At 36.7% G+C, this 25928-nt stretch overlaps 1 protein-coding gene and 1 pseudogene across 5 annotated transcripts in view; both read right to left on the bottom strand.

Annotated features, from left to right (window-relative positions):
* Window positions 1–25928, bottom strand: part of PRIM2 (DNA primase subunit 2) — a 377158-nt gene that overhangs the window by 189767 nt on the left and 161463 nt on the right. The window lies entirely within an intron of this gene.
* On the bottom strand, window positions 4256–5667 carry LOC123821397 (annotated as a pseudogene).

Here is a 25928-nt window from a genome sequence, read left to right as displayed (position 1 = left end):
GAATAACATCACTTGACAGTTATGGCCGGTACAGAAAGAGCCCAGGTTTCAGGGCAAATTCTTGTGATTTCTTTTTTACCTTCATCCATGCACAATACTTCCAATTACAGAGGCTGCCACCTTTTGAGTGGAGGAGCTTCAATAAAGTACTATAAAAGTAAAGCAATCTTATAACAACATAAATTAAGCATTCACAATATGCCAGGCACTAAACTAACCCAACATTTGTATGCATGAACCTAACAGCCCTGTGAGGGAGGTCTTCTTCTTGTCCCCACTTAACAGACAAGAAGACTACAGGGCACGACTTACTGGGATGATCACTTCATAATCACTATGCTGTATACCTGAAAATAATGTCATCTTGGATGTCAACTATAACTAAAAAAAAAATTTTTGAAAAAAGAAAACTAGGGCACAGAGAAGTTAGGTTACTTGCCTGCACAACTGTTAAGACAGCAGAATTCAGACCCATGTCTCTCTGGATGTGTCATGATAAACTGCCTCAGGCTTTAGGGAAAATATTAAAAATTGGTTTTCATATCATAAAACATAAATAACTTGCTATATAGACTGCGAGGCAACAAAATAAAATATGAAAATAAATAGTTCTAAACACCTGCTTTGAGTGTCTTATATAATTTAACTGTTGTCTTTTTAAAAGATACTGGTTTGTCACCTTTATTCAATCACTTCTTCAGTGGCTGTTTAAGGTGGGATGTGGCTGCTAGTTAAGGTACAGCTCATTTCATAACTCCTGCTCCACACTGAGGACAAACTTCCTATAGAAGGATTCCAAATGCCACCAACACATGTAGCATGCTCCCTTCTGTGTAGAGCAATAGCTTGATTTTCTTAAACCAGGAACAAGTTCTAATCTTTTAAAATCATTTTTAAAAAATGAAATTATCTTTTTTAATCTTTTATCTAAGATTTATGCACATTTTTTCCTGCTATCATTTAGCACTGGGGTCAGCATTCTGATAGTAAATATTTAAGGCTTTGAAGACCACATAGTCTCTGTCATGACTATTCAATTCTGCCACCAAAGCCACAGGACATACATAATGAGTGGGCATGCCTGTGTTCCAATAAAACTTTATTTACAAAACTAAGCAGCTGGCTATATTTGGTCTGTGGACCCTCAGGGTGCCAGCTCCTCATTTAGCAGGCACTACTAATGGTAGAATTTAGAAAAGGCTGTATTGCTTGTTTTGTTAATTAAAATTCCTAACTACTCCTAGTAAATGTCCCTGTTTAAGTTATAGTGTAGGCTGGATCATCCTCTGGGCATTCTGCTAACACTGCTGAGCCAGAGCAAAATTTAGTTTTTAAATCAGATAAACAAATATTCAACTGCCTACTATTTCGATGACAAAGGACTAACTACTCAGTTCCTCAAAATTCTATAGCAATTTTACAACCACACACTGATGTTTCTTTCCCTCTCTCTCCTTCCCTTCCCCTCTCTCTAAAACTAAATAAACTCTTAAAAAATTCTATAGCAATTTTAAAGGAGCTTAACATCTTGTGAAGCATGTAATAATATAAGGCTCTTAAAAGGACTGACAATACTGTTGTGTGTGTGAATTATAGAAATTTTTTCCCAAATTATTGTTAACTGCTGGTCTTAAAAATAAAATAGAAAAAATTAAATTTTTATTTTAATGACACTATACCTCTATTTGTGGAATTATTTAAATGCAAATATTTTACATGCTAGTTGGCTATAATCTAGGCAAACAAGTTTTCTTTTTTCATTTTCTAAGAAGCTACTGAGTGTCCACTGTTCAGTTTTAACGATCCTCATCACAGAAAAGGCAGAACAAAAGTAGGGCCTCCCAGTACCTTTTGTTCCTCCTACTTCACGAAAATTATCAATACCATTCTTAGTATTTTAACATACCAAGCCTAAGTTTTAAAAATGTTCTGCTTTACCATTTTCACTAGAATCTAAGCAAATTTCTTTCATGAAAGGAATTGTATATTGTACCAAAAGAGAAAAAGTTACACTTTTTTTCATTTCTCATATTTCTAAGTTCATTTATTCCAAGAGTTGGCAAATTTAATCATCTAATTTCTTCTCCTTTTCATAAAAAGTCATAATGCCAACATTCCATTCATCTTACTTTTACAAAGGCTAAGTTGGTAATAATATATTAGTTGGCACAGACTATATCTATATTAAGAAAAAAAAAGTTTTAACATCTTACAATTCCTGTGATGGATAAAGCAGATGCTGTCATAGACACAAATCTAAAAAGTCTGCTTCCATCTTGATGAATTGCACCCACAACTACTCATGCAATTCTATTATTTTAGGTTCAAAGCACAGAGAGAAATAAAACTTACACACACACATATTTTAGAAAAACAAGGCAATGTTATGTTTGGAAGTGGAAGAGAGATAAGATAAGCACAATAAAGTTATCAACGTTAGATCTGGGCCACAATACCAGCATATGAAAATATCATTTAGGGCCCTGGCTGGTGTGGCTCCATGGATTAAGTGCTGGCCTGTGAACCAATGGGTCGCTGGTTCCATTCCCAGTCAGGGCACATGCCTGCCTTGCATGCCAGTAGGGGGCGTTTGAGAGGCAACCACACATTGATGTTTCCCTCTCTCCTCTTTCCCCAGCAATTTTATACATTATAATTGATGTTTCTCTTGCCCTTCCCCTCTTTCTAAAAATAAATAAATAAAATATTAAAAAAAAGAGAAAACATAATTTAGGCCCATGTGATTAAATACCTAGGTTTACCTCTCAAAAATGAACAGCTCAAATCTTCTTTAAAAGTACATTAAGACAGTCTAGTCACTGAAGACTGAAAGAGGCAAATCTGACCTGATCTTTGGGAAGCCCATTTAACAGAACCGAGGTAGCTCACAGTTGCTATGTAACAGTGGGGAAAGGTGATTTAGTTATATGACCACATGAGAAAAATCACTGTTGCTCTGAGGGGGTTCTCCATTGGGCCACAGAAGCCACAGACCTGAGAACATTAATTTACTAATTTCTATATGGACACATTAAAAGAGGAGATAGAAAAGATGAGAACAAATGTCCAATGTGGGGAAAGGGGAAAAAAAAGGGACTTGGAGGAAGACCACCTGTGTGTGCATGCACCCACGTGCATTCTTCCTTAAAACTTTCTTCTACACAATCCACAACACGTATACTACGTGAGAAAGTGGTAAAATTAAAATAATACATCTTCAAAACATGCAAAAGGTTTCATTTTGGTTTTCTGCAATCAGTTCCATTAAAATTAGGATAAGCTTATTTGAAGAAAATGCCTGAAGTAAACAGAGAATACATTAAAAGTTATTCATTATCCAAATAATCTTCAAAACCTACATTAAGAAATTTAATTATATGTATTACATATAATACTCTAGCTTGCTTCTCTCAATAGTAGCTTTTCAAGATTTGAGAAACTCAAATTAAAAATCTACCATTTTGTATAAAATTGCTTTCTGTTTTCCATTACTTATTTATGAACTCAACCTTTAATCCCATGTCTTCGGGATTCTGGTTTTTACTAGCTACTTACTAACCCATACAATACTGTGAGCAAATGTGTAAAGAGGTAGAAATCAGTTCACCTGTTACCCTTCATGAGTAGCATTCATGCACTTTGACAGTCTCTAGCAAAATGGATTTGTCATTCAAGCACTGATTTTTCTTAACACAATATTACAAAGCACACCACCAAGGACAAAGCCCAACTGTAGAATTCAATTCAATGGACAATCTTCATTGTGGCTGAGCTAACAATTCACCAGCTCTTCAAGTATCCCACTTCCGGTAATCCCAAATGTCCTTTATATCTATCCTCAATTTCAATTTCCTGGCCTTACCTCTAGTTTGCAATCAATGCTCTGCATATCCGAACTAAACAATTATGACACAAGGATGGCAAACAAGTAAATGAAAAGATGTTAAACCTCTTTAGCCATTAGGGAAATGCAAATTAAAGCCATGATTAGATACCAACACACACCAATTAGAATGGTAATAAAAAATACTGACAATACCAAGTGCTGGTAAAAATGCAGAACAAATGGAACTCTCACACACTGCCAGTGGAGATGTACAATAGTTCTGTTGGCCTGGAAACCAGCTGGACAGTTTCTTCCAAAGTTAAACATGCAGTTACCACAGGACCCGACACTTATTCCTGGGCATTTATCCTAAGGAAATACACACATGTTCACACAGAACCCTGTACATGAATGTTCACAGCAGCTTTATTCAACATGGATCCAAACTAGAAACAACTCTAATGCCCTCTAATGAGTGAATGAATCAACAAGCTGTGGGGCATCCACTAATGAAATGCCACTCAGCAATTTAAGGAATTACTGGTATGCTATTGGATGGAGAATTATGTTGCATTTTTTTTCTGATAAAAGCCAAGACTTTTATTTATTAGCAAGTAGGGGCAGAGCTGTGAGGGCATGCAATGGGCTGCAGACATCACTCATTCGCACAGCCGAGAACATCACCCAGTAAAAGACACAAATAACTTAATCTAAGTTAAGCTCATGTCCTCCTCTTTGTCCTTCTTGTCCTTCCTGTTGCCCTCCTGCTCCAATCTGGCACTGCTCTGCATCGCTTGGGCAAACGATTCCACATCACCCTTGTTGGCGGCCTGCATGGCCTCCAGAGGCTGACCAAACTGGAACAGGAGGGAAGCTGGCTGCCCGGAGGCCAAGGCCACGCTTAACATTCCCAAGGCCTATAGGAACTGGAGAGAGGTCAGCATGCCCTGGATCTCCTCTACAGTCTGGAACAGTGACTCCCTGGAGGGCAGGTAGGGCAGCAGGTGCTCCTGGACATCCGCATTGGCAAGGGTAGGTCTCAAGATCTCAGGCATCAGGACACTGGCCAGGTCTACTTGCTGGCCACCTCCTGGCCCAGCCAGCACGTTCATAGTGGCTAGAGATCACTCTAGCATGCTCTAGAGATCACTCAGCTGGATGGGCTTGGTTGGGCTGGCTGCCATGCTGGTTCCTTTGCCTGAACTGAGCACAAGGCTTGGGCAGCTGCTGGAGCAGAAGGGGATGGGATGGCATGGGCGGAAGAGGTGGTGGAGGACCGGGTGACTGCTGCCAACTGGCTCCCAGAGCTGGATGAGAGCTGCTCCTCACCAGAGGCCCTCTGCTCCCCAGTAAGGTGGTGAGGCCTGGCCCAGTCAGGGTCCCCGGCCCACCTGGTCCTCCGAGGCCAGCAGGTCAGATGCATGAGCTGGCTGTGGCTCGTGTACCCAACAGGTTCTTCCAAAAGTTCTCCTCGTCCTGGTCAGTCTTGGGCTCCTGCATCCGGAAGAAGGGTCTGCTGCCTTGAACTTGAGCAACTTGAGCACATAGACCCTCCCACTGGGGCAATGCAGGAAGCGCTTGAACTCACAGTGGTCAGGGAAGATCAAATCATCCTCCAAGTTCCCAGACATCCTGTCCTTCCAGAGTGAGGGAGTAGTCCCTCTGCTGGATGTACACGAGGACTTTCCTTTTATCAGGGGTGACAGTAGTTCCTTTAAATGACATTTTTCCTGCTCAAAATTTCACCAAATGTTGGAGGCACCACAGGAACCCGGCACCAGGCAGGGAAACAAAGAGCTGAAGGGAAACAAAGGCAGGGAAACAAAGGATGAAGTCATCATCCTGGCCCACATGGAGACTCAGCTAAGAGGTGCCCTCTTGGTTCGCTCTTCCTCGCATTTTTTTTTTATGATAAAAGGTTACAGATTGTGTGTGTATTAGTTTGCTAGGATTGCCATTAACAAAATACAGTCTGAGTGGCTTAAACAATAAAAATTAATTTTCCCACAGTTCTAGAGGCTAAAAGTTCAAGATCAAGGTGATAGCAGGGTTGATTTCTTCTGAGGCCTCTCTGGTTTGCAGATGGCCTCCTTCTCTCTATGTCTTCACATGGTCTTTTCTCTGTATACTTGCACCTCTGGTGTCCCTCTGTGGGCCCAAATTTTCTCTTCTTTTAAGGACACTAGTCACATCAGGTCGGGGCCCATTCAAACAGCCTCATTTTAACTCTATCACCTCTTTAAAGGCCCTATCTTCAATTACAGTCTCCTTCCAAGGTACTGAGAGCTAGGATTTCAACACAGGAGTTTTGGGGAGACACATAACAATATGGTTCCATACATACAACATCACTAATATGACAAAATTATAGTCAGCAACAACAGATCAGTGGTTGCCAGGGCTGGAGGAAAGGTTTTGCTATAAAGGGGTAGCACTGAGAATATTTTTTGGCAGATTGTGGTGGCTACAAATATCAATGCATGTAGCAAAATTTCATAAAATTACAGAGTACATGTAAAAACTGGTGAAAATTGAAAAAGCTCAGTATTTTAGTTGGTAATAGTACTACAATTATGTAAAATGTTATCCTGGACAAAGGTAAGTGAAAAGTATAATGGAACTCTACTGTTTTTATTATGTCACATTATCTCTTCTGATAGTTTTTTTATTGGTGACACCAGTACAGATGTCCGCCAGTTTCCCCTCCTGGCAAGCCTCCACCCAGCCCCCACCCCACCCCTGTCCCCCGGCCTTCGCCACTCTGTGTCTCCCGGCTATGCCCCCTGGAGCTATGTCCCCGGGCTATGCACACATGTTCTTTGGCTCCTCTGTTCACCTTCTTTTACCCAAACCCTCCCCTCTGACATCTGTCAGTTTGATGGAACTCTACTATTTTTGCAACTCCTGAGTGAGTCTATAATCATTTCCACATAAAAAGTTAAAATATGTATATATATTCATCACTCACAGAACCTCTAGTGAAGCCTAGAGAACCACTGTTAGTGGCTATGCTGCCAGCTGCAAAGCCCTCCCCGCACACACCCAGAAAAGAAACAATTACGGTCTCAGTATGCTCCCCCATAACTCTCAACTCACACCACAATATTATGGGTATGCTGTCAAGGGGCTCAGAAAACCTGAATCGGAAGTCCTAGTGGAAAATAACTGAAAATCAATGTCTTAGGCAAAGATTCTCAATGGCTTTATTATTTCTTTCTTCAAAATATCTTTACATGAGGATCTGAACACTTTACTTTGAAACAGGTAGGCCTAGATTTCAAGAGCAATTTGTTTATTAATTTTATTCTCCCTTGAATTTAATTTTGGAAACAATGAAGATGGAGAGGAAAGGTAAACAACTTTACATTTGGTAGTATTGGTTCATTTCCAATTAATGAAGAGTTACCTCAAAAATCATTACATTTCAGCCCTGACCGGTGTGGCTCAGTAGGTGGGGCATCATCTTGCAAAGAGAAAGGTAGCCAGTTCGATTCCCAGTTAGGGCACATGTCTGGGTAGCAGGTTCAGTCCTCAATAGGGGCACATTCAAGAGCTAATCGATCCATGTCTCTCTCTCATATCATTATTTCTCTCCCTCTTTTTCTCCTTCCTTTCCTCTCTCTCTAAAAATAAGTAAATAAAATCTTTTAAAAAATAATTACATTTCAACAAAAAGACAGTGACAGGTATAACACATTTCTTGTGTATATAATTTTTTTTAAAGAAAATCCTTTCCAGGGTATAAATAAACCCTGGCTTAAAAAATATATCAATGTTAATTACCTAAAATTAAGCTACATACCTATACAATCCTTCTTTCTTTTAGTTCATTTTTAATGTAACTTTTCTCCTGTCTAGATGTAGCCACAGGATTCCTACATCTTAGGAAACAGATGTCCTCTTAGGAAACAATCACTATCAGAGTTTTCCATATAAATTTAAATTAATTTGAAACTGCTTGAAATTTGAAGTTAATCTGCACAGTTTCACTTATAAGAGTAAGGTTCACAATTATAGTATTCGTATTTCATAAAAAAGCAGAATTATAAAACCATATGTAAAGGATTCCAGAATTCTGACTTCTGATCTTACAATTTTCTGTTATCTCGGTTAGTATCCCTGATAGGGCTCTTAATTCATCATCCTTAATGAAGTCAAACAGTACAGCTTACTTTCATTTGTAAATAAATCCCAACCCCCCCAAAAAAGAGTATGACTACAATAAAGACAATACTGATATGAATTCACTATTCACTGAACCTGAGAATTGAATCATACCATTAAAATACAATTCCAAGAAAATTTCTGATTCAAAAGGCAATCTAACTAACAAACAGTTCTTGACACACCCATTCCCAAATTCTTACTTAATACCTATGAAATGTGGAAAATAAAAAAAAAAACTTATAACAAAAATTACTACTGAAAGATTCTGGGAGGAATCAGAACAATAAAAACAAACCACTTTATTGTTTAAAGTCAAATTGTGCCAGGGTGATAGTCTACCTCATTTTCTAGATAATTCAGTTCTGACCCAGAAGAACTTTCCATAGAGAACTACTTTCATACAGGCAGAACATGGATGGGCAACACTTTCCATCATACTCTACTAGTTTTTCCCAGGTCACGTACACAGCGCAGAAATCCAATGCTTTTTCCCTTTTAGTCTCACCCAAGGATATGTTTACTGATATTTAGAGAGAAACGTTAATCGGCTGCCTCCAAACAGAGATCGAACCTGCAACCTAGTTATGTGCCCTAACCAAGGATCGAACCCACAACCTTTTGGTATACAGGATGACACTCTAAGCAACTGAGCCACCCAGCCAAGGCAGAAATTCACTGCTTTTTTAATGTGTTAGGAATAAAATGAAATAGAATTCTATTGTGATTTTTGGTTTAACAAAGACCTGGCTATTTTTTCAAGACTCTTTCTGAAAAAGAGTCTTACAATTTCTGAAAATTTCACTTTTCTAAGTTAGCCAAGGACAAATGTCCAAAGTACAAGAACAAAATAAAATCTATATAAGAATGTATTTCACTTGATGGTGGACATCTGGTTTATTTCTAGTTTGGAGCTATTATGTGCAAAACTGCTATGAATATTCATGAACAATTCTAGGTATAGATATGTTTTGCTTTCTTTTGTGTAATATCTAGGAGATTGCTGCATCACATTATAAGTGTATGTTTAAGTTTATAAACTGCCAAGTTGTTTTGCAAAGTAGATACACCATTCCACCAATCCCAATGAATACATGAGAATACAATCTCATCACCAGTTCTCAGTATTACCAGTTTTTAATTGTAAGCATTCTAGAAGGTTGTGCAATTGTATCTCACTTTGACTTTAATTTGCATTCCCCTAGACGACACATGACGCTGAGCATTTTTTTCACATACTCTTAGGCCATTAATATATATACCTTTGAAAAATGTCTGTTCAAATCCTTTCCATATTTTGGGATATTCACACAATGGAGGTTACTTAGCACTAAAAAGGAATAAAACACAACAAACGATGAACCATACAGGCATCTTTCTGAGCAAAAGAAACCAGACACAAAAGAGTACATGCTATATGATTGCACTTGCATAAAATTCTAAAATAGGCAAAACTAATGTATAATATTCAAAACCACTCTGGTTTCTGAGGGCAGAGAGCTGGAGAAGACTGACTATGAAAGACCACAAGGGTACTTTCTGGGGAGATGGGAATGTTCTATGCTGTGTTTGGGATGGTGGTTACATAAAAGGACACTTTTGCAAAGGTTAGAGACCCATATATTTAAAATGAAGTTCATTCTATGTAAATTATATCTAAGTAAACACTATGAGATACTTCACATATCTTCAGACATCTCATCTGAGTTATAATGGTTCTCTGTGCAATGAAAGGAAGTGCTTAGTCATTAGCTGTCCATGTAGACTGACTGGGAAACTGACACCTGACTCTGTGATGTAGGTCCAGGGTCCCTTCTGGGCACAAACAAGTTTATATTTGACTAAAAGACCCTGTCAGTCAGGATTTCTGTCTATTTTACAACACTTCAACTGATCCCTGGGGAGAAGGTGAATTAATAAAAAGGCACGCTACTTCTGAGTAGCGTGATTTACTGTTGTCTCTGACAGTGTCATCCATCCCTGGCCTTCTGAAAGTGCCTTGGAATTGAATTCTTAAATGACCCTCATCATTACTCAGACTACTAATGGCTTCTAGCTTCTGAGAATTATGTATCTGGTCTTTAAAGAGACCGTTAAACTTATGTTGACCAAATGTTTCCCATGCTCAAAGGAGATTACTAATCTTTCACCAACATTTCAAACATCTAATGTTATAAATTAGACTACACTCTGAATAATTTAAAATAAGCCCATGGAAAACAATGGGCTTAGAACCCAAGTCAAATGAAATATTATTTGCTCTGAAAGAAAATAAAATAGAATTAAGTATATAATCACACATTGAAAACTAGATACAGTACATATTTTATGTGAGAAAAGCGTGAGAAGTCAAAGCTATTCCCTAATTATAACTTTATAGTTACCTACTTAACAAAGAAAAAATGTTTTATGTGCTTGTGTTTATTCATTCATTCACTTATTTGTTCATTATTCTTCTACCTAATACTTGAGAGAACACTGTCAAGGTTTTTATTTTAGTTATTTTATTTGAATAGCATTTATTTACATGTGTACAAAAAATCTAAAGCAATCCTTGTTAGTTTATTTAATAATTAATATATTTCAGTTGTCTCAATTTATGTTCAGTGCATCAAAATTAATAACCTTTTCATTGTATAAAGACTATTGATCAAAAAAAGATATTTCCAGCAGCATGTGCAAACTTTGAAGTCAGAAATGCACATTCTAATTAATTTCTTCCATCTGTAATTATCCAACATGATGTCTTTTTAAGGTATTATTATACATAAGATTCCCTTAAATTATAGACCAGTGTTATTATTTAAGCATTTCTTTGATTTAAAGGTAATTTAGTCTCCTTAATATAAGAATTTCCCAAATTTGATAGTCTTTCAATGAAGTCATTGCAATGAAGCTGTATCTATTCTTGATATGCTATTTACCAATTACTTGACAAGCTTAAATACCTTTATTTTAGCACTTACTCATGTCATCCTCTAGAGACAGGCGGTTGCTCATATCTTTTGCATCTGTTCTCACATAATTAACTAAATATTTAAAATCTGTTAGGGTTTTCCCCCCAGTCTTTCAATTTTGTTTAATCTCTCCCTTGGTGCAACTTAAAGAACTTCTTATATTCTCTACTTTACCTAAAATTTTACTATCAATAAAATATTAATTTTATTAATTTTACATTAATAAAATACATTACTTTAAGCACTGTAAGATGTGGATGTAACAGACAATAGTTTAATTCACTTTGGTCTTTTAGTTAAATCCCAGAGGACCAGTGAGCCATGAGCAAATATACAAAGAAAGACTGTTTACTTTCTAGGAGTATCTGATTTTTAAATTAAATCCACATTTTGTTTTCTTTTTCTTGTAATTTATTAAAATAAATGCACTTTTTCACAATCTCTGCTAGTGAAAATAAACCCATTTCTACCTCTATATCTGTCTACTCACCTCTGGCCTCATAGACAAAAATTTCTAGTCAACCCAAAGTCACAAAGCAAGAATGCCACTCCTAAGAAATAAGATATTGAAAAGAAAAGCTCTGGAACGTATCTTGAACTAATACTGACTGGGCTTCAATGAAGCTGAAATTTTGTGGGATACACATGAATGCACACATGTGCGCACACATGCACCCCTCCACCATGTGCATCGACAGGCACACATACCACACACACAGGCAGGCACCCACAAGAAGGAGCTCTAACAGAGCCAAAAGGTGTTAATTCCACCTTCAGACATGGACCTTTAAAGCTCTTGCACTAACTGGATGATTCACTGGCTCCTGGGGATCAGCTATGGAACTAACGTATGCCCTTAATCATAGTAAATGTTTCTCTAAGGGATGTACCTGAGACAGGGGATGTGTAGAACAGCTGCAGTCGATAAAAGCTACAGAAGCTGTCCAGAAAAGAGACCCCTTCCCCTGGATTCATGGTTTAAAACTGGCAAAGACCAGCTCAATCCAACATGGCGATTAATCTCACCTAATGGTAACCCCTAGCCTCATTACACACTCATTGTCCTAAATCAGCATGCTAAACGACACACCCCAAGCCATCATGATCAGAAATGAAAAGACCATGTAAGGACACAACATAGCCGAGGAAACTCCTCTCAGAAATCTCTACCCCTTGCAGGAGAAGACCGTGGATATTCCTTCCCTCCACTGAATACCCTACTCCTCAATTAAACGAACCTCAATAAAGGAAACAAATTCTACCAAAGGGGAGCTAGTGTCTCTGTGGGTTTTTAGCTTCACTAAAAACCTCTCTTTCACTTTAAATTTTATGCTTGCTAGCGTTTGAAATCCCTCCTGTGCAGAGCAAAGAACACACAGTGGGCTGCCGACCCCCAGAATTCCTGCATCATTCCCACCACACAGCCCTGGATCCTTTAGTATTAAATGGCCAGGGATGTTTATTAAGTCAACATATAGGTTCCCTTAGTTTTGCACAACCAATCTCAGTTTGCTACTTTGTCACAATTATCTTAAGAGGACTTGTGACCACATCTTAGGCCATGAACCTTTTACTTAAATCCTATTGCCTAGTATCCACTGATATCCTACCAGACCCTAATTCTGCAGCCTCCACGCTTCTTGACGGCCACAGCCTCATCTGCCACACTGAGCATCTCTCCCACTGTCGAGGTTCCCACCCCAAACCCATTCAGGGGAACAGTGAAGTGTGCGTTGTCTCCTATTTTGACCTGAGGCCTTCTAGGTTTCTTTTGTGTTAACCATCAACTGATTGATACTGATTAATTTCATAAATTGTCAACAGCACCATTTCTCAGTTCATTGGTCTAAAACAAAGTTTACATATAAGCTTATCTGAATAATGACAGAAAATTATCATTATGTGAAAGTCTACTGAAATGTCCCTAAACCTGGAACTTCTCAGACAACAAAAAATAGGGGTGCCATAAATTATCAGTAAAATTCTACAGTGTTATATTAATGAAGAAATGAAAATAAGCTTCCTAATAGGCTAACAAGTCAACCTCAAAGTGAGAAAAACAAAAGACCCAAGGATTTTTTGTGTTGCTAAATTACCTTACTACACTAACCTTCTGTGTACATATTATAAAAATCATCTACTTGTGCTACAAGGAATTACTTCGGGCTAACACTGGAAACATGGTACCTGAAAGCAAATTCCAAGTGACAAGCTCCTCATTAATCATCATTTTGAAATATTCATGCTTCAACATGGTCTTTTAGCTCATTATTTAACATTTCAAGTAAACACAGCATCTCAAAGATTCACCTGAAAAAAACTACGTTTTTCCAAACCTTCTTAGCTCTTAGCATCTGACATGCTTGCCAATTTATTCTGAAAGGTCACAGTGTAAACAGAGTTCTGTTGTATCTAGGGGGAAAAAACCTGTTTAGCATAAAGCACTATCATTTGGATATCAGCAGTACGCTATAGAAGAGAAAATGCCATCAAGAAAAAATGTAAATGCTATTATTGTCATTGAAATTTTGACATATTAGTTTAAATAAAACTATTTAAAATTTTTTTTTGTATAGCAACTTAGTCTCTAAGTAAAATTCTAAATTTCAGTAGTCAGTATAGCCAATATAGCTATTGGCAAAAAAAGAGAAGAAAAAATTTTAGTTTTTAGACTATGACTTATAAACAACTCTGTCAAAATAGTTTATTAAAACAAAGTAAATATCAGACTAGAAATTCAAAGTCCACAGTATACATCCACTCTGCACCAGACACCGACCAGGTGCCAGCCGACCTCACTGAGCCTGGTTTTCTCCATCTGGGGGTGGGGTAGGAGTGACTCACTACCACTAGCACCAAATAAGATTATACTTCCCGTGTATGCTGCCTGGAATTATGTCATAGATAAAGCCAATAACTACAAGGTACTTTAAACTGTCATTTACATAAAGGAATAATTTAGAGAGGGGGTTAGATTCTAAACTAGATGACCACTGAAGAACCCTTAATTTAAAGTTCTATAATAGGTAATAATATTCAGATCATCATCTTCCATAAACTGAAAGTGAAATGCAATCAATTTTAAAACACTCTGCCCAAAAATGACAGAACTTATAAATAAATCTTTATTTAAGAAACACTGTTTGAATTTAATGTCTTCTATTTGACTACAGATATTAAGGCAAATAAATTAAAATTCTATAAATTTAAACTGTATGTTTGATGAAATGCCATAGCTCAAATCACAATGCAAGATACATCTTTAAGACTGGTTAAAGTCAAGATCCATTCTTGTGGATAATAAACCCTTGTAAATTAAGACTGGCATCTTTGAATCTCTCATCTTGCTTTAGTATCTTATATCTATTCTAGATTATTTTGCAGCCATGATTCAAGGCCCTTGGACTTGCATTTTGAGCAGATAAATTCTATCAGAATATCAAATATAAAGAGACAGCTCTTTTAAATAGAAAAAATGAAAACATAAAAAGACAGCACTTCGACAAACAGAAAAAGTGAAAATCTTGAGTGCCAGAGGCTATAACCAACAAAAGAAGTCAAGCTTCTCCTTCAGTAATAATGAAGTCACTGTCAATGAGCAGGAGGGAAGAAAAAGCTAGAATAAAAGGAACAAAAGACAGGCTGCAGATAGTTGGGCAAAAATGTAAAGCAAGGTCAAACCATTAACAATGATCACTGTAATACTTACAAAAGGAAACTTTTCACATTCACAATCAAAACACAGATGTCACAATTACATTTAAATTCTCAAACATTTGTTTACAGCTTACATAATAATGCTTAATGAACACTAAAATGGTAAGCAAAATATTTTCCCAAGTTTTTCACACTACAGAGCTGTTGCCTCATTAAAACAAAAGAATTTGATCTATCAATGCAGTTAAAAAGACAAACTTAACAACCAGCCTGACAAAAATCTGGTAAGGAAAAAGATATGGGCTGTTCTCTGACTTCGGAATTTATTTTATGATTTGGATTCCAAATCTGTGTAACAAAATTTGACAAGCATTTCCCATTAACCTCTTTCGTTGCAGGTATCACCTCCGTCCTTCACTCTGCTACTGTCGGGTGCTGTTCCATTTCCCTTGACTTTCTCCAAAGTCACAGACATAAGATTGGGCCCTTCTGAGTCTTTACTCTTTCTAGAGTTTGACACTACTGACTTAAAGACTGTCTGCTCCTTGTAATTGCACCCTTTTCGAGCTTCTCAAATGGCACACCCTTTGAGTTCTCTTCCATTCTTCCAGAATGCTCATTTTCAGGCTTCTTCTTTTTTCCTTCCCCCATCTTCCCCATAAATATGAACATTCCCAAAAAGGCTGTCCTCAGCCCTCCTCTCTACACATTCCATGTTGCTGCCCTTAGCACTCTCATCCAATTTCAACAGCCAGATATCTCCATAAGTGAGCATTTCCACTGGTATCTCAAACTAAACATATCCAAAACTAAACTCATTGCTCCACACTCCCAACAAGCAAATAGACCAATTACCGCCACAGTTACTTCCCGTGTCTCTTCCAGCTGCAGGCATTCCGAACAGGTCCCACCAAGATGTGCCACTTTGGCATGTGAATCATTTCTACCTGAGGCAAATGAGAGCCTGCAGGCTCATGAGAAACTTTTACCTCTCTCTTAAAAATTTAAATTTAGGGCCTCGTCCATAGTAAGTGTTATCCCCAGAATTAACTTTTCGTGACTTTTCCACAGTGCAGGGCAAACACCTAATTATTGAACATCTGCTCTCCTTACCATCCTGCAAATGACCTCCCCACCCCCCACTCTGAAGCCACAAGGTACCTTCCCTCATGCTTAGCTCAGAATGCCTCATTATAACTTTCTGTCTGAACCTCTCGTGTATATGGGGTTCCCATACACTTGTAATTAAATGTGTTACTTTCTATTGTTGATCTATCTCATACAGCTTTAATTATCAGACCAGCTAAAAGAGCTTAGAAGGGCAAAGGAAGACTTCTTCTTCTCACATACAATTCACCCCAAAATACAATCTGAAACAAGTCCCCACTAATGGGGTCTATGCCCAGCCACCCTCGCTCCTACAGCAGCAGGAGCAGACTTGGCTGACACCCACAGGTTCAGTTGCAACCAGTTACTAGGTGGCATCAAAAGCCTTGTCTTTATCTGCTGCCTTATCTCCTAAACTACCTAGTTTTCTCAGTTGAACACAAAACAGGCTAACTCAGGCTGGTTAGCAGAAAAGAAGTTTCTTAAGAGGTTTCTGGGTATCTGACAGAACTGTTCGAAAGATGAAGAACGATGCTCAAAGTTAACTTTCCAGGAACAATGTTCGAATCATGCCACCAAACAGGACAGATTGGAAATGGCCACCAGAGCTGCTGTCCCACAGAGAACTAAAGAAACTCCACCACGACCACCATTCCCAGAAGTCCAACGGGCCACCACTGGGAAGCCACTGCTGTCACCAGCAAACATGGAAGCTCTAAGCAAAGTCTGTTCCCTTGAATCCAGGTGAAGTCTTGTGCAAGATGAGTCGCACTGGTGAAGTCTAAATCATATGCCCTCATCTGATTACAAAAGAAAGTGCAAATTTAAGTAAAGCCTTCTATGTTGGCATGACTGACTCCTATATGTTATTAGCAAAGCTAAACTTACATTAGGAACATTTTACCAAATATAAAAAAACTATTCAAAAGGTGGGGTTAAATATGAATGCAACTACTACATACCACTCTTCCTCCTGCCCCTGCCTCCTAGCCTGCAATAGAGCTGTCCAAAATCCTGTCAGAATTTGGTGAGCACACTTCAATGTACTTGCTGGTCCTGGACATACCCTGTGGCCCAGGTTACTTGACTAGGGTCCAAATTCCCTGCCTGAGTACTGCCCACCCCTCCACCTAAGGCCAACACCCCCTCCCCCAGCCATACCTAGGTCCTCCCCCACACAAGGGAACCCACCCCAAACCCACATTAATGTCATCACAGACTTTAAGTATCATTAGTAACAAGGCACTCTTGTTGCTGTGTTCCAGACACCACAGTGAATCCTCTTGGATACCAAAACCAATCAAGAGTAAGTCTGATTTCTACATAGCCTTTGAAGACTAGGACTTGATGGGCTACTTCCCACATTCTCCTCGCCCCATCCTCCTGGGCTAGCCATTGCCCATCATCAATGGGACACCAAGATCCCAGGGCACATCTCTCACAATCATCCCTCTCCTTCTATCCCCACTGTCACCATTCCAGCCTGACTTCTTGTCACTTCTTACCTGAATATTGCAACAGCGTCCTAACAAATTCACCAGTGGCAACATTCGCCTGGTACTGCCTCCACCTTCACACACACACACACATAGAATTCATGTCAAATATTTAATTCTTTGGAAAGCTGAGTATCTCAGAAAAGTAAGCTGTTTATAAATACAAAAACACGTTCTCCAAAAGTACATTCCCAGGAATAAGGAGAACTGGTTCTTCATCATCCTCATCACTTTTATACATGAGTATGAATAGAGACAGGAAAGAAAACCAGGTTTGGCAAGCAAATAACTAACCTCTTTTCTGACTGACTTGGCAGAACTAAAATATGAAAAATACTTCCTAAGTTCCTCTTTACAGACTACGAACTGAGGAGGCACACATGAATTATTTAATGAATGAATAAGAATATAAAAGCATAGGAAATATAATGCTATTCCATTACTATCTCTAAATTGAGTCCTTATCCAGACTCTAAATTCTTCCATTAACTTTTTAATTTAGCCCTAGACTTCTTTTCTAAAAAACCCTTTTGACTAATAGACACTTTTCTACTTGAGTTTCCTCCCTAAAATTTCCCCTACATTAGTCTAATGTAAATGTAGTCTCCTGCCTAGTTATTTTCTCCATTCAATCGTATTATTATGGCACTTGTATATGGCCATTTTTAAGCCTTCTTATTAATAAATACCTCCTATTCTCCTTTGTTTGGTGCAGCATTTTTTAGCATTTATTTTACGCTATAATTTTCCTCAGAACTGCCTTATAGCAACCTTGTAGCTATAAATATTCACATATTTGCAATGAAGCTAAATTCCTGTTAAAATAGTGATTTATAATATTTGTGCTCTAACAGACTAGCAAGGATCTAGACAGCTGCGTGCATACCTGTCAAACAAAGGGGAATGCGTATTTCCTTTTCTTTCTTAACCGGTAAAAAGTGGTTGGGTAAGTTCATGAACTTCATCTTCCTTCTAAAGATTAACCAGTATTGCTTTCACAGTCTTTATCAAGTCAGAGATCTCTTCCTTCTCACTCAACAGACATAGCTATTGAGTAATGTTTTTACTATGCCATACTAATTGTCACCTGTTCATTTGTTCACATCAACTGAAATTGTATGTAAGCCACTCATAGCAAGAGTCCTGCCTTGTAGCACTTCTATTCCACGTCTCCTACATAGAAAGCACTCATGAAACATTAGTTCACACATTCCATAAATACCGTGTTGGATACTATGCTGGGTGCCAGAAATAATCAAATATTTAACAGTCCAGTAGGCTGACTGGTAATAAGTAAGGTAATCAAAGAACTCTGATAAGAAGCAATGCTTCACCAGCTACTACTTTCAGACAATCAAAATCTGTGGTTTCCCTACCAGATTAGTGACCAACATCTCCATATGTGAGATTGTTTTGTAAATTTATACAAGTTCCTTTAAATTAGTATTATTTCACTTAAGTACAGAAGATAAACTAGGCTCTAACAAAAATAGTGACAAGTTATCACCAAAACTATTTTAGAAAAGTAAACAACTCTCTACTCACCCAATCCCTTCTTTAAAACTCTCTTTCAAAAGGTTTCTTTTCATTTAATTTTTTATTTCTCTTATCAATTGTTATAGAACACCTCTCTCCCATTTTTCTCTTTTTAGTCATTCATCCAATAAACATTTATTAATACCAGGAGAAAACTCCAGAAACAGAACTAAATAAAATGGAGGCAAGAAATCTACCAGACACTGAATTCAAAACACTGGTTATAAGGATGCTCAATGAAGTCAGAGGAAGAATAAATAAACTCGGTGAGAACTTCAACAGGAAGATAATAAGCACATAAAAAAGGACACAGAAACAATAAAAACCAAAAATCAGTCAGAAATGAAGAAAACAATTGAAACAAATAATATACTAGAAGGAATCAATAGATTAGATGAAGCAGTAATCAGCAATTTGGAAGACAAGGAAGCAGAAAACACCCAACTGGAACAGCAAACAGACAAAAAAAGAATATTTATTAATCCTTTATAATATGCCAACTAGTATGGTAAGCATTGAGAACTCAAAGATGAAAAAGAACAACCTATTCTTTTTAGATCTGCTTCTCAATTGGCATAAAAATGTTCACGTTTTTCAAGTATCATTTATGATCTATCTTTTGTGACCATCCTTTGCAGAGAATATGAAAAGTGGCCTCATATTCTCCACTCCGATGTCATTTGGACCCTGAACTGAATTCAAAACATGAACACCAGCTAGACCTCCCCTTGGTCACAGTGTAGCTCCTACAGATCGTCCTCCCAGCCCACAACTTATTTTCCACTTACTCAGATGCTGCAGGACCCAGGTCAAATAATTTGCATAGTTCACACATCGACATATATGTAAGTACCTTAGACATCTTAGACCTTATGTTGAATTATTTTCTATGTGTTTCCTGTTGTTCATGTGTCTTCTGGTCCAGAATTTAAGCTTTCATAATATAGAGACGTTAAGTGGATCTCTATCTTTTCAAAGCCCTGACAACATGCTGAGTGTATAGTAGCTTCTTGATGAAATTAGATAGATGGGACAAAAACATAAATACCAAGATATAAATGAGATCTGTCCAGAAAGTATCTAGCCATGTACTATGAAAAATGGAGGCATTTATTGAAGATATATGATACAAGAAATATTGTACATAGGGCAATGACACCTCAATACCCTTCCAAGTAGGCCCTTTGGGACCTCACACAGTTCTCCCAGTCACCACCGGCTGCCCCATAGTATTTACCTGAATCTCATCAATGGTCTGTAATCTCTTACCTTTCAAAGGTGATTTTAGTTTTGGGAAAAGCCAGAACTGACTTTAGTTTTGGGAAAAGCAAGGCACCAAATCTGGGATGCAGTGGGGCTCCTCACTCATCCAAACAGTTTTCAAGGAGGAATGTTCAAACAATGCAAAATTTGATGCAGATCTGTTGCTCTACTCACTCAGTCACTTTGAATGCAACAGGCCACACAGTACAATTCTCACTCAGCAGTGTCTACCGCCCCCCACTAGTACAGTGACTAGTACAGTGAAGTGGTCAATGTACATGCATGTGCATTCAGTCCACTCTCCCTGGCTGCCAGGTTACATCCATGTGAAGCAAACCATTCTCATTATATTAACAATAGCTGGACTTTCCCGGACAGACCTGGTAAATAACAGTTCAGATCACATCTATAAAGTTTAACAGAAGTCTCAAATATAGTAGATTTGACCATTTTGATGACTTACTATTTTTAGATTAATTCATGTACCTTCTTCCATCAGTAAAAATCTTTGCTTAATTGGCACAGCACAGTCCTTAAGTCTTAGATTTCAGAAACTGGTACAGTCTCTCCTTCCTATCTAAATGATTAGTTTCCTATTTGCCTGTATTCCCAGGAGACAAATAACCCAATGTTAAGTACAAACACAGCATCCATGTTGCCATTTAAGAATTACAGTTTTGCATTAGTGCTAATTTTTCTTTTTTCTTTTTATCTTACTATTTCAATGTGTTTTATTGTAAGCTGCCTCAGATGTTTCCTGGAAACAAGCAGGTTATAAACAAATTTACCTATTATGAAAAAGATATACACCAAATTTCTATTTAAAAGCTCACATTTTCTTTTACCCACTAAAACATACTTCATTTCTCCTTCTCCTCTAAGTTTTTGCTAGTCACCCATGTTCTTAAATTGTACTGTCTACCAAATTTACTACAAAGACAAAATTTTCTACCTATAGCTTCAAATACTTTGTGAGTTTCACTGCTCTTTTCTTTCACTTCTTTCAAATTACTACTTTTGAGTGGCTTATTATCATAGTTGAGGCTGCAACAAGGTCTCTCTGTGCTCTAGACACTTTTAGGTAACAGGTAGCAAAAACTTTTATCAATGATATAAGCCATAAAAAGCAAATTTATAAGTACTAAGATTCATTAAGTTTAGAAAGTGTTAGCATATTTTGAAGAAATTAGAATAGGCAAATCACAGTTCTTGCATCACTCTATCCACTTCCTATTAAACTAATGAGACCATTTGATGTAAGCTAAACTTCCTTTCCCTTTCCCGAGGATACATAAATTCCACGGGGGTGTTTAACCCGCACCTGCAGGCAGCATGCGGCCCAACACAAAATCATAAGCTTACTTAAAATCTTTTTTTTGCTCATCAGTTTTCCTTAGTGTTTGTGTATTTAATGTGTGGCCCAAGACAACTCTTCTTCTTCCAGTGTGGCACAGAGATGTCAAAAGGCTGGACACCCCTGTAAGCTTTATGCTTTTGCTTTTCTATTTCTATTCATTTTACTTCAGAAACTTGTTTTCCATATAGTTCCCCTTTAATACTTCTGTTGTATAACTCTTCAGAATTAGTAGTCTAAAAATATTCAAGAGAGTTTTTAAAATATTTCCCTAGTAATTAAAGAAATGGAACTAAGAGCAATAAGATACTACTTCTTACCTATATTAGCTAAGACTTTTAATTGTAAAATCCTACACTGTTGAAGAGCTGAAATAAATATTCTTGTACACTGCTTGAGACAGTACTAACTGAAGTAATATATAGAAAAGCAGTTCCATAAATGCATCAAGGCATCAAGAACTTTAAAATATTTAAACTTTTTGACCCAAGAATTTAACTTCTGACTATATCGATTTCAGAAACTAAAATAGAGGCTTACACAAAAATGTAAATTACAAAAAAAAAAATCAGAAGTGGTAAAATTCCAATATCAAACAGACAGAAACACAAATTATTGTAACTCCACAAGACAGAGTACATAGTCATAAAAACGCTATTAACATAAATTACCTTTTCAAAAAATGCTTGTGAAATGTTAAGACATCAGATTCCAAATGTTAAATACCATGTTATCAGTAATACACTATATAAATTTTTGTCTCCACACATTCATACACTTTCCAAATTTTCCCAAATAGTCTATGAAAAATCCTACTGCCCTAGAATAATTAGCATACCTATTTTTTAAATCACAGTTTTTGATCTATGCTTTTAAAAATCTTAATACTTAAAATATTCACTTTTAATTATAAAATATTAAACCAGCTTGTAACACAAACTTAGTTAAGATCTATTTTAAGGGAAAATAAGAAAGATAAAGTTGGGGGTAATTTATGTTATTCCATATATAATTAAATTGTATGTTTTACACTACACTACTATATAAACTGCATATAGAAGATGGAACAATTTTCCAACTCATTTTATAAGACCAGCATTAACCTGACATCAAAATCAGACAGATATTATAGTTAAAGTAAACTCTAAACCAATATTCCTCATGAGCAGTGAAGCAAAAATTCAGCAATTTATTAAAAAAAAGAAAAAGAAAATATACTTTGACCTAGTAGGTTTATCCCAGGAATGCAAGATTGATTTAATAGTTTAAAAAATAATCAAGTGAAATGAGCCAGGCAGTGAAAGACAAATACCATATGATCTCATCTATAAGTGGAACCTAATCAACAAAATAAACAAATGAGCAAAAATAGAACCAGAGACACTGAAAGAACAAACTGACAGTGACCAGAGGGGTGGGGGGAGGGAGATAACGGGGGAGAGAAGAAGGGTCATCAAGGAACCTCTATAAAGAACCCCAAAATAAACAAACAAACAAGCAAATAAATAAAAAATAATCAATTACATTAAGAGACTAAACAAATTATTTCTAAACCAAATGGTCATCTCAATAAATGAATAAATGCTCAAATCATTAGATAAAATTCAACATCCATTCATAACAAACCCTTGCAATAAAAAACAAGCAAACTGAAAACAAAAGAGAGCTTCCTTAACCTGATCAAAGAACATCTATGAAAAATCCACAGATAATATCAAACTTAATAGTGCAAGACTAAATGCGTCCCCATATCAGCAGCAAGGCAGGGCATCCCACTCTAACCACTTCTGTTTGACTTGTATGAGAGCAGTCCTAGCCCGTACAGTAGACGAGAAAAATGAAAGGTCATTTCAGATCAGAAGGAAAAAGTAAAACTTTCTTTATTCACAGAATGCATGGAATCTATGTAGAAAATACTAAAGAATCTACCAAAAGACTACTAAAATTAATGAGTTAAGTTAGCAAAACTGCAACATACGAAGGAAATATTTAAAAATTCTATCTGTATATACTAGCAACAACAATTGTGACAATGAAAAAAAATTAATGTTATTTATTAAAGCATCCAAAACATAAAATACTTAGAAATTAATGAAATACAATATGAAATCCTCTACAATGAAAGCTACAAAATAGTACTGAAATTTTAAAAGACCTCAATAAATTCGATATATTCCATCTTTGTAGATTAAATGACTCAATATTGTTAAGACAGCAACGGTCTCCAAATACATCTACAGATTCAATGCAATCCCAGTCAAAATTCTGGCAGACTTCTCTGTAAAAATCAACCAGCTGATTCTGAAATGTACATGGAAATACAAAGACCTAGATGAGCCAAACCAATATTGGAAAAAGATAAAAATTAAAACATGCTACCTGATTCCAAAACTTATTAAAAAGATACAGTAATCAAAAGGCGATAGTTATAAGGACAGACATATGCATTAATAGAACAGCGTAGCAGAGAAACACACCCATGCTCACATGAGAAAATCATTTTCAACAATGTGCCGAGGTAATCCAATGGGGAAAGGATAATCTTTTCTACTGCTGGTGCTGAAACAACTTGAAATCAATATGGAAAAAAAAGAATAAATATTGACCTTTACCTTACACCATATCTCATATTGACCTTTACCTTACACCATATCTTAAAATTAATTCAGAATGGATCACAGAGATAAGAAAGAGCTAAAACCATAATATAAGAGAAATTCTTTGTGCTCTTGGGTTTGGTAAATATTTCTTAGATAGAAAATGAACCATTAAAAAAACGATAAAATGGAATGAATCAAAACTTAAAACTTTTGCTCTTCAAAAGATATCATTAAAGCAATAAAAGGGCAAGTCCAGACTGAGAAAGAATATTCAGAATGCACACACACATAAACACACATTCATGTATATGTATGTTTTATGAGTTCTATTACAGTCTTCGGATAAGCTGTTACATGGATGGGTGTGTGTATGTATATGTATAAACACACACAAACACACAAATATGACTTATCTGAAGAATATATACAGGACTCATAAGACCCAATAACAAGAACACAACCCAGATTTTTTAAATTGCAAAAGGATATGAATAGACACTTTAACAATGAAAATATATGAAACACAAATAAGGACTGAAAAGATGTTCAATGCCATTAGTCATTCAGCAAGTGAAAATTAAATGACACAGCATCATACACACACAAAAATGTTTAAAATATAAAACTCTAAAGTCAATCTTAAAAGTTCTCAGCATAAAAAAATCGTAACTGTGTGAAGGATGTTAACCAGAGTTACTCTGGTTATCATTTACAATATATACAAATACTGAATCACTATGTTATACATCTGAAGTTAGTATGTTATATGTCGATTTTATCTCAAGTTTTAAAAACTCAAGATAAAAATCAATGAAAACTGACAACACCAGCTTCTGGCAAGGTTGCAGAGTAACTGTAACCCGTACACTACTGCCGGGAAGGCAAAAGGGTCTTGTCACTTTCAAAACAGTTCGGAAGTTTCTCATAAAATTAAACATACTTTGCACACACGTACCACACAACCCAGTGGTCCCACGGGTGTTTATCCAAGTGTTCACAGCAGCTTTATTCACAGTAGCCAGAAACCAGAAACTACCTAAATGGCCATCAAGTGGGGACTGGATGAATTCTGGTGCATTCATACAATGAAATACTACCCAACAATAAAAAACAATTAACTACCAATACATGAAGTGACACAGATAAACACTGGAAATATCATACAGATTTTTTAAGCAAAACACAGAGGAATAAATACTATATGATTCAATGTATATGAAATTATAAAACACATAAAATTTTCATGATAATGAGTGTTCCAGGATTGGGAAGAGGGAATGAACTGCTAAAAAACACAAGAGAATTTTGGGGGGTGGGGAGGGTGAAGAAAATATTACATCCCTTGATTGTAGTGATAGTCACACAGCCATACACGTGTCAAAACTCCCCCAACTATACACTTAAAAATTGGTGAATTTCATGTATTAATTTCTACCTCAATAAAACTGTTTAAAAAATTCAAACTGATAATAATAAAAAGCATAGTACCAATAATATTATAAAAAAGAGAAATAATATTAAAAAGAAAAAACTGACCTCATAAACATTAAAAAATAATCCACATATATTACTAATCAAAGTATAGTGTGTAATATGTGATTCTAATCTTCACTATACTTAGTCTTCTAAGAATATGCTGCTAATCTTTAACAAGGGACAAAACCTATACTCCTGCTTCAAACAGTTTCTATTCTGCTTGATGGCTTTTCTTGGATAGTCATAGGAAAAGTATCTCTGATCCTTAAAAGGGTGAAATCAGGACTAAGGGATACTTAAATGAATTGGAGCCCAGTTGTTGAATTAAAAGCCCTATTGTGAAGCGTTTTGTAACAAAAATGTCAGTTTCAATGCCTCAGATGCCAAGGGTGGCCATAAAGAGAAACACTAAACACAGTTAAAGCAAACATATTAGTAAGAGCAAAGAAGATAACCAACACTGTTCCTTTAGGGGAACACACACGTGCACAC

This window comes from Phyllostomus hastatus, unplaced genomic scaffold (assembly GCF_019186645.2).
Source record: "Phyllostomus hastatus isolate PE091 unplaced genomic scaffold, TTU_PhHast_1.1 phas_contig_40, whole genome shotgun sequence".
Taxonomy (NCBI): Eukaryota; Metazoa; Chordata; class Mammalia; order Chiroptera; family Phyllostomidae; genus Phyllostomus; species Phyllostomus hastatus.
The sequence above is the reverse complement of the archived record's forward strand: the minus strand, read 5'-3'. Positions and strand labels throughout refer to the sequence as shown.